The sequence below is a fragment of the Paramormyrops kingsleyae genome, chromosome 15 (assembly GCF_048594095.1).
Source record: "Paramormyrops kingsleyae isolate MSU_618 chromosome 15, PKINGS_0.4, whole genome shotgun sequence".
Classification (NCBI taxonomy): domain Eukaryota; kingdom Metazoa; phylum Chordata; class Actinopteri; order Osteoglossiformes; family Mormyridae; genus Paramormyrops; species Paramormyrops kingsleyae.
The window spans coordinates 30,005,701-30,015,771 of NC_132811.1; the positions used below are offsets into that span (position 1 = coordinate 30,005,701).

At 40.3% G+C, this 10,071-nt stretch overlaps 1 long non-coding RNA gene across 1 annotated transcript in view; it reads right to left on the bottom strand.

The window, feature by feature from the left end:
* LOC140578533 (uncharacterized) overlaps positions 1-949 on the bottom strand; it is a 35,251-nt gene extending 34,302 nt beyond the window's left edge. The window contains exon 1 of the long non-coding RNA XR_011982782.1: positions 905-949. This is a non-coding gene — a long non-coding RNA (uncharacterized lncRNA). The remainder of the gene's footprint in view (positions 1-904) is intronic.
* Between the last annotated feature and the right edge of the window lie 9,122 nt (positions 950-10,071).

Consider the following 10,071-nt stretch of genomic DNA (forward strand, 5'->3'; position numbering starts at 1 on the left):
TTGTACAGTACTGTAATTTGAAAAGCGTTTGAAACATTTGTACTGTATTTTGAAAGTCAATAAAATTCAGTAGAGACTTTAATTGCGATATATTCATGTTATATATATACACATTATATATATAAATATATGTGATAAATATATTATATCATATAAAATGTCTATTAGATGGCAAACTGCCAGACACAAAGAAAAAAATCGGTTATAATCATCATCTGCTTATAGCGATCTATTTCACCCAGACAGACGTGATCACCATAAACGGTTTCCCACATTATTGTCGAGGTGACTGTTCACTTTACCTCTGCTTTCTCCGACATCTTCCGGATTCTGCCGCCAAGAAGGGGCTCAGAGGGCGGAGACTGAGGGTGTTAAAAAGACCAATCAAAGAAGCGGAGCCATTAGCCACTGTTCCCGCCTCCAAAGTGTCAAAATTCATCCTGTCGAGCGAGCGAGTGCTGTGCAGACGCGAGCGCGTAGATGGGGTCCAGCGAACGCGAGCGCGTAGTGAGGATGGGTTTTCAGCGCGTGGTTGGACTTTTGGCACTAATGTAACGCCGATCGAGCGAGCGAGTGCTGAGCAAACGCGAGCGTGTAGAGAGGATGGGTTTTCTGCTCGCGAGCGCATACGCGCGCGTGGTTTTTATGCGCGCGAGTTTTGGCACTAATTTAACGCCATATATTTCAATCGACATTTAAGTGGCACCAGTGGTATCTGCGTTGCAATACAGTACGGTATATAGAGATCGCCCAGGAACCGTGCCACATTGGTACCGGATTTCAGCCTAATACAAGTTCTTTATTTGAACTGAAATCAGTAAAACTATGACAAACTATGAAAATAATCTTTAAAATATATCTGTGTAAGATAGCTGGTGCCAGCCAGCGTTAACAGTCCACTTACTTTGACTGACATGTCCAGGTGTTTTAGACATCACCTGTGCATCTGGTTGTTGTTCTGTCTGGTCGGTCTCTTTTAAAAAATCTAAACACTTCCCACAAGAACAACAAAAGCGAGCTAACTGGCTCGAATAATTTCCACAAAATGGACAAAACATTATCGTTTGATTTACAGCCGCAAACTTCGTCAACTTTCCCCTCGCGAAACCGCTTGATTGACACAAAAGGCAAGCAATAATTAGACACTTCCTGTGCAGCGCGTACCTACCCTTTCCGTATGATTCTCCACTTGTAAATTTGTTTTGAGGACTGGTAAAAGTGTTTCTCATCTCGTAAATTTGTTTCGTTGCATGTATATTTATTTTGGAACTTGTAAATTTGTTTCCGCACTTGTAAATTTGTTTCCGCACTTGTAAGTGTGTTCGTTTTTGCTTGGCTTTGTTAATTTGTCTTGACTTTTGTAATTTTGTTTTCTGAAAAGTTAATTTGATTTGCCCTTATCGGCCACCGTAAACAAGAGTTCCTCGCTGACGAAGAACATGATGACGCCGTTATTTAGTGATGCCGCCCACAGAAAATGTTTAGACAAGATGTGGATGGTGGATGTAGAATACACGGTTCATGATAAACAGGAGGGACTGTTGGGTTGAGATTGTGTATATATTATCACTCATGTGTATTCTTATGAATGTATAACTTGTTTTATATGGCAACTGTGTAAGTGCTTAACAGTAATTTTCTATCACGTGCAGCAGACGAGCCCACCTCTGCTGTACGTTCTGTTGTTCCTATTTCCACTCCCACTTCCACATCCCATTCTATCCCACATGAAATGTTGTTCACACCCACAATGTAACCTGATCACCTTAAAGTATAAATAAACCCTCTCGTGGTGCCACACCCTTGTAGCTACACTGCGGTGTGCACCCTTGCAAGTAAAACAGCGCGTGTCTCATACTCTGTGGGCCAGCGGCCGGGGGGGGGGGCTGATCACTCTCTCCGACAGATACAGTGGGACACAGTCTCTGGCTCTTCTGTAAATGAACTTGAGATGGTGGAATTAGTACAGGATTGTTTTTTTACTCAGTTCGTTAATACTCCTACCAGGGGAGAAGCCCTTCTTGATCTTGTTTTCTGTAATAACCAGGATAGGATTGGAAAATTAGAGGTTTTAGACCCATTGTACGGTAGTGATCATAACATGGTTAAATTCGAGGTTAATTTTAGTGTCCGAAGAGCAAAGTCGAAATTAAAAGTATTCAATGTTAGGAAGGCTAACTTTAATGGTATGAGACTGAAATTAGAAACTGTAAACTGGACAGAGTTAAATAGCAAAACAGTTGAAGAGGCATGGGAATTTTTTCAAAAGCACATTGTTGCAAGTGCAAGAGGACTTCATACCTGTTTCCAGCAGAACTAAATCTAGGAAACGACAACCAAGGTGGTTTACTAAGGAAATTAAGAATAAAGTCAGGAGGAAAAGGGCTCTGTTCCACAATTGGAAAATAACTAATGATTTCAAAATTAAGCAGGAGTATCTAAGTCTACAGGCAGAGTTAAAAAATGACATTAGGCTATCCAAGAGGGATGTAGAAAGAAAAATTGCATTGGAGGCTAAGCATGACAGTAAAGGTTTCTTCCAATATTTTAACTCCAAGAGAGCACTAAAAGCTGAAATCACTAATTTGCAGGATAGTAAGGGACTTATAATTGATAATGAAATTGATATAGTAAATGAATTTAATGATTATTTTTCAAGGGTGTTCACAATGGAGAACACAAGTAACTTACCATCAATTAATACGAATACAGCATCGTCTATGACCAATATATGTATAACTGAGGTTGATGTGATACTAAGCCTAGCTAAACTCAAAATAAATAAATCGCAGGGGCCTGATGACATCTTACCTATAGTTTTAAAAGAGATGAGGGATATTATTAGCCAACCTTTAACTTTAATATTCCAGAAATCGTTATCTGCGGGTGTGGTACCATCAGATTGGAAGCATGCTAATATAACACCCATATTCAAAAAAGGGGATAGAAGTAATCCAGCAAACTATAGGCCAATCAGTTTAACTAGCATTACTGGAAAAATAATGGAAGCTATAATTCAAGTGAAAATGGTAGATTACCTAGATGCAAATAACATTATAAAGGATAGCCAACATGGATTTAGGAGAGGTAGATCCTGCTTAACGAATCTACTTGAGTTCTTTGAGGAAGCTACAAGTGAAATTGATCACAAAAAGGCCTATGATGTGATTTACTTAGATTTCCAGAAGGCCTTTGATGTTGTCCCCCACAAACGGCTCTTGCTAAAGCTTAAAGCTGCAGGGATTTTAGGAACTGTGGCAGTTTGGATCAAAAACTGGCTAACTGACAGGAAGCAGCGAGTAGTTATTAGAGGCACAATGTCACAGTGGGCCTCCGTTCATAGTGGGGTACCGCAGGGTTCAATTTTAGGACCACTATTGTTCCTAATTTACATTAATGATATTGACACAAATACATACAATAAATTGGTTAAATTTGCAGACGACACCAAGGTGGGCGGTGTAGCAGATACTGATCTAGCAGCAGAGAGGCTTCAAAGGGATCTGGATTTAATTAGCGAATGGGCTGATACTTGGCAGATGAAATTTAACACAGATAAATGTAAGGTAATCCATGCAGGGAGCAGAAATATAAAGTACAGATATTTTATGGGTTCCACTGAAATAAAGGTAGCTGATTACGAGAAAGATCTAGGTATGTATATTGATGCTTCCATGTCCCACTCTCGCCAGTGTGGGGAAGCAATAAAAAAGGCCAATAGAATGTTGGGTTATATCTCTAGGTGTGTGGAGTTTAAGTCAAGGGAGGTGATGTTACACTTATATAATTCCTTGGTAAGACCCCACCTAGAATACTGTGTGCAGGTTTGGTCACCATACCTCAAGAAGGACATTGCTGCTTTAGAAAAGGTGCAACGAAGAGCTACGAGAATGATTCCTGGTCTTAGAGGAATGTCTTATGAGCAGAGGTTAGCGGAACTGAATCTGTTTAGCCTTGAGCAAAGGAGACTAAGGGGGGATATGATTCAGGTCTATAAGATTCTAACGGGTCTGGATGCTGTTCAGCCAAATTACTATTTCAATATTAGTCTAAATACTAGAACTCGTGGCCATAAGTGGAAATTAGCGGGAGAACATTTTAAAACAAATTTGAGGAAGCACTTCTTTACACAGCGTGTAGTTAGAGTATGGAATAGTCTTCCTGCTAGTGTAGTGGAAGCTAAAACCATGGGTTCCTTTAAATCAGAGCTAGATAAGATTTTAACAACTCTGAGCTATTAGTTAAGTTCTCCCCAAACGAGCTTGATGGGCCGAATGGCCTCCTCTCGTTTGTAAATTTCTTATGTTCTTATGTTCTTACCAGCTTCACAGGTACATACCTCATACCATCTGTATTAATTGATTAAACAATTAATTATTTTATCTATGTGACTGATTCACATCAGTATAGGATACAGGTGTTTTGGGTTGCACCTCAACAGATGTTACACTTTGTGCAGACATTACATCAAATATTCATATTACAAACAGCACATCTTATCCATAGATAGGCGTGGCCGTTAGTTTGTGGTAATATCAATATAAGTTGCATATCTGGAAACAACATATTTTGTTTGGTGTGGCTTATGCCAATTCATCTTCTCCAGAATGGATAAGATACACCTTAATTCAGTTCTTTTAACATAGCATGTTAGAACAAAGAAACTTGGTGACGGTCCACCAAGATCAGATAAGGACCACAAAGGAATGTTGGAAGAGAAGGGGGGGTTTTTAACAAAGAAGACTCTCTAAAAGTTAGGACACACTCACTTTCCAGATTCTTCTGGTATACCATGAGAACATATATACAATGGTAGCTATACCTATCTATTTATTTAAATTTATATGTGTTCAAGTGCAAAGGGGTAAAATAGGTGATACTCCGTGAACATGGTTATAAGGGTGGCACACAAAACACTAAGATTGTCTAAGGACACATACAAACATAACCTATCTGTATATTAAGACTAGTAGTCATAAGTAAATCAATATACAGGGTATACAAAAGCCAAACCTAAATGAAATTTCCTTTAGGGTGTTCGTCTGTTGGGTGAGTGATATGTAAGGCGGAATGTATGGGGAGGGGGTTGTGTGCTAAGTCGAGGGACCCCTGTCCATTAGATCCACTCTGCTTGTCTGTAGGTCCCTAAATCTTTGGGCAATAAAAGTTGGAGTGCTGGCCTCCCTTGTTATCTGTGTGTGTGTGTTTATGTGTGTAACCCCCCTTTGGTGCCTCTCGTACCAGGCTCGGCCTTGTCTCAGGCCACCTGGAATTTAGGCCCTGTGATATGTGCATGTGTGATCCTACATACTCAACGTTAAACGGTAAAACTGTTGTAGGAAGGGGACAATAAAAAAAAGTTCTACCTGTTGATGCCAGGGAGGGTCAGTGCTGTATGTGTTTTATTCTTTAACTGCTTCTGAAAAGCCTGCATGTGCATGAATCACACACTGCTTGTCAGAAGTCATAAAAGCCTGGTTATCGATAGTTATCGATACAGTTATCAGATTCGTTTTCTCTTGCAAATCGATCTTTAATGCACTCGATAGTTTCTCTACAATTCATTCAATATACTGAAAAGCACCACATTACTTGCATCCAATGCCATAAACAGTTTTAAATTAGTCATTAACAATCTGCTTTTTCTGCTACGCAAAAATGTGGCGCATATGCTAAAAAATAGCTGACATTATCTTGACGCGGAAACTCCGCTGTCTGTTTCATTACTTACTTGTTTATTGCTTAATTATTACTGACTCGTTCTAAATTATAATACGTGTAGTGTTGGTAATTAAAAATAACGAAATGTTTAACGATAGCTGATGTATTAGAACTGTGTGATGAATAGGTAAAAATCTTCATATATTAAATTTAAGAGTAATTCAATTCAATTCAATTCAATTCTTTATTGTCATGTGTACAAGTACAAGTACCGTGTACAATGAAATGCTTACTTGCATGAGCTCCTGCAGACAGTGAATATAGACAGCAAGACAGACAACATGATGACATGAGATGACATGAATGATAAAGTGAATTATAAATAAGTAGAATAAATAAGACCAAGTAAAATAAATAAGACCAAGAGACAGAGAGAAGTATATGTATGGGTAGCAGTGGAGGTGACACAGGTTACTGATTGTTCATGAGTCTGATTGCAGTTGGGTAGAAACTGTTCCTAAACCTGGAGGTACGCGTCCGAATGGACTTCAGTCGCTTCCCAGATGGTAGGAGGGTGAAAAGTGACAGTGCAGGGTGGCTGGGGTCTTGCCTGATACGGTTCACTTTCCTGAGACAGCGTGTAGTGTGGATATCGCGGATCGCAGGGAGCTGTGTGCCCGTGATCTTCTGTGCTGAGTGCACCACACGCTGCAGAGCTCTGTGGTCCTGAACTGAGCAGCTACTGTACCAGGATGTGATGCATCCTGTCAGGATGGATTCCACAGTACACCTGTAGAATCTGCACAGGGTTGTGGGGGACATCCGGGCTTTCCTCAGTCTCCTGAGGAAGTAGAGGCGTTGTTGTGCTCTCTTGACTATTGCCGCCGTGTGACTTGACCATTTGAGGTCAGCAGTGAGGGTGACTCCGAGGAGCCTAAAGCTGCTGACCTGCTCCACAGCCTCACCTCCGATGTAGATGGGGCTGTGCTCTGTTGCCTGTTTGCGGAAATCCACAATCATCTCCTTCGTTTTCTTGACGTTGAGGGAGAGGTTGTTGTTCTGACACCAATCTCCCAGGTGTCTGACCTCCTCCCTATAGGACGTCTCATTGTCCTCGCTGATCAGACCTATTACGGTGGTATCGTCAGCAAACTTAAAGATGGAGTTGAAGCTGTACTTAGCTACACAGTCATGGGTGTATAGAGAGTAAAGCAGGGGGCTCAGCACACTTCCCTGTGGGGTGCCAGTGCTGATGGTGATGATGGAGGAGGTTTTTCCACCCATACGCACTTGCTGAGGTCTGTCGGTGAGGAAATCCAGTACCCAGTTGCACAGTGAAGAGCTAAGCCCCAGATCCAGGAGTTTAGTGATGAGCTGGGATGGAATGACGGTGTTAAATGCAGAGCTGTAGTCCACAAACAGCAGCCTGGCATAACAGTTCTTGTTTTCCAGATGGGACAGGGTGGTATGGAGTGTGATAGAGATGGCATCCTCTGTGGACCTATTGCTACGATAGGCAAACTGGAAGGGGTCCAGACTGTCAGGGATGGTGTCTTTGATGTGTTCTAGCACCAGCCTCTCGAAGCACTTCATGACTATGGGAGTAAGTGCTACTGGGCGGTAAAGTAAGCACATTGATATAAGTATTACATCATATTAACTGCACAAAAACATACATGTACAAATAATAATCGATTAAATACGGTAGATAGATAGATAGATAGATAGATAGATAATCTTACAGGTCACACTCAAGTAGGGCTGAAGTCTGCCGATCAATTCTGACGACATTTCCGCTTTGAAACGTGTCAATTCCCAAAATATATATGCAATCCAATCTCATACATTTCATTAAACTTAATCTTCAGTTATAACTACTTGCAATATTTAAACCATTTACATGAGTTTTAATTGATTAAATTGAATTGTTCACAGAGTAGTTCATCCTAATGAATTTAAATGAATACATTTTAATAATATAATGATTTAAATAAAATCAAATAGGTGCAAATACTTAATAATAAATTATGCCACGATTCATTTTTTTGAGTGTGAAACGCGGACTTAATACAGAGGACTAATGACAACAACCAGAAACAGCTGATCACATGGGGATCCCACACGAGGTTAACGAGGGGGCGTGGCACACGGAAGGAGCGGACAATCGGGGCAGGACAGGGGTAATGTTGGGATAAGATCTTTAACGTTTTGGAAGCCATTAAGAAAAAAATGCTCTTGTTTTATCTTGTTCATTTTGTGTTTAAATGCTAAAAAAAAAAAAAAAAAACATATTTAGGTGTAATTTTGGGGGGCCGGGAACCAATTAATTGGTTTTCTATTATTTCTTATGGGAAAAATTCGATCAGAACTCGAACTTTTTATGATTCGATCAGGAGTCCGGAACGGATTAAGTTCGAAAACCGAGGTACCACTGTATATTGTTATATGTATGATGTGCAGTTTCAAAAATACATTTACTCAAATATATTTCAAAATATATTAGGAATCATATAAATATATTAATATGATAAACTACTTCACATCATACAGATATATTTGCAGTTATGTATTGTATAACAATGTTTTCCTTATGACATTCAACCTAGAAGCAATGTGTCAAGTTCCACACTTGCAATTTACACAAGTTGTACATGGGGTGTCTAACTCAAATATGCAAAGTTATTTTCAAGCAGGAAGAGGGGAAAGCAAGACGGCAAGAGAAGACATAGACACAGGAGGTTTGCAGGCAGGGTATGCAGTGGTGGCCAGACAAGGCCAGGACTATGTGACCTTGAAGGCAGAAAGACTGGAAGGAGCCCAGTCAACCCAGAGAGCCGAGGTGAATTGAATTGAATTATCGAGGCCATGAAACTAGCAGAAGGAGCTGATACACACCTGATACAGATAATCAGCGCCTATGTTAACATAACTGGCTATATTACTGAAATGTTACTGAAGCACCTGATTATCTGTATCAGGTGTGTTAAATTAGGGCTTCATCTAAACTCTGCAGGGTGGTAGATCTCCAGGAGCAGGAATGAGCATCCCTGTAATAGACATTGTAAGAAGACATGTGTGAAGATGTGGACTGACAGCCTGTCTACAGAGAGGTGGCTGAATTGTGTTTGTTTGTTTGAATAAACATTCTATTTGAATATATGTCAGTCGCATGTTTAAACTCAGGCAAGCATACAGATCCTCAATTTTTAGACACTTACCTAGATATCGTCTTTGCTGAATTACAAAATCGCAGCAGGTGAGATATGGAATGGATATTAGCTACAGACACAATTGTGCTAAATGATAATTTATAATATATAACTTGTAGGCAGGCTGCTTAAGTAGACTTGTGTTGCGATCGAGCGCCTGCGAGCGGGGGGAAGGAGGCGAGTCAAACCCGGAAGTGTAGGCAAACGGGGTTTTAATGGCACGGACTGGACAGACATCAACAAACATCAATGACGGATCTGGGAAACCAAGGGAGACGCGGACTAATATACACAGGACAATGTAAAAGAAACAGAAAACAGGTGATGACAATCAGGGATTAACACGAGGTAAGGAGGGGGGCGTGGCACACACGTGGATCATACGAGCAGGTCGTGACAACTTGAAAACTAGGAGGTTCTTTTTACTAATAATTCTTTAATCGGTCTAAAGAACTTCATTGAGTGTGTTTTGCCGAGAAGGGTCTGGCTGCAGACCTGCACCAGGAGGATCTCCACTAGAGAGACGGAAGCACGTGACCTCCACTAGCGAATCCGGACATGACGTTATGCAAACATGCCATGGAGGTGGTACCAGATATCACATAACCCTCACACACAACCCAGACTTTAACTCGAACAAACAGAAATCTAGTCTTTTAAAGTATACACTTATTATTTTGGTGATCGATTTAAATTATATTTAACATTGGAAACAGACGTTAATAATGTATTTTAATTCTACAAGAAGGGACGTTAATAGCATATGTTAATTTTATTATTTCGGAACTGGTGAAATTCTTACTTTAATACGGAGCCCCCGAATTCCCATAGGGTTTTAAATCGTGTGCGCACAAGTTATTCTGTGCGCACATGATAATTTACTCTGTGTTTGAGGCCTAGAGTAATATGAAAACTATGTCTACCAAAACTATGTCTCAGCGTCTAAACAAATCGAACTGGAGAGCCATTCATTTACAGTCAACAAGTAACTCCATTTTTTTAATGCTGCAAACTGTTTCTTTGGTATTAAGGCTGAATTATACAGTCCATGTGTATGGTCGCGACAGAGGTGAAGCGACATGACAATAATCATAATAATAATACACTATGATAAACAGGTACAGTAAATGCAATAGGTGTCAGTTGTCACACCCCGATCGTGCCAATCCTCCTGTGCCACGCCCCCCTCGTTAACCTCATG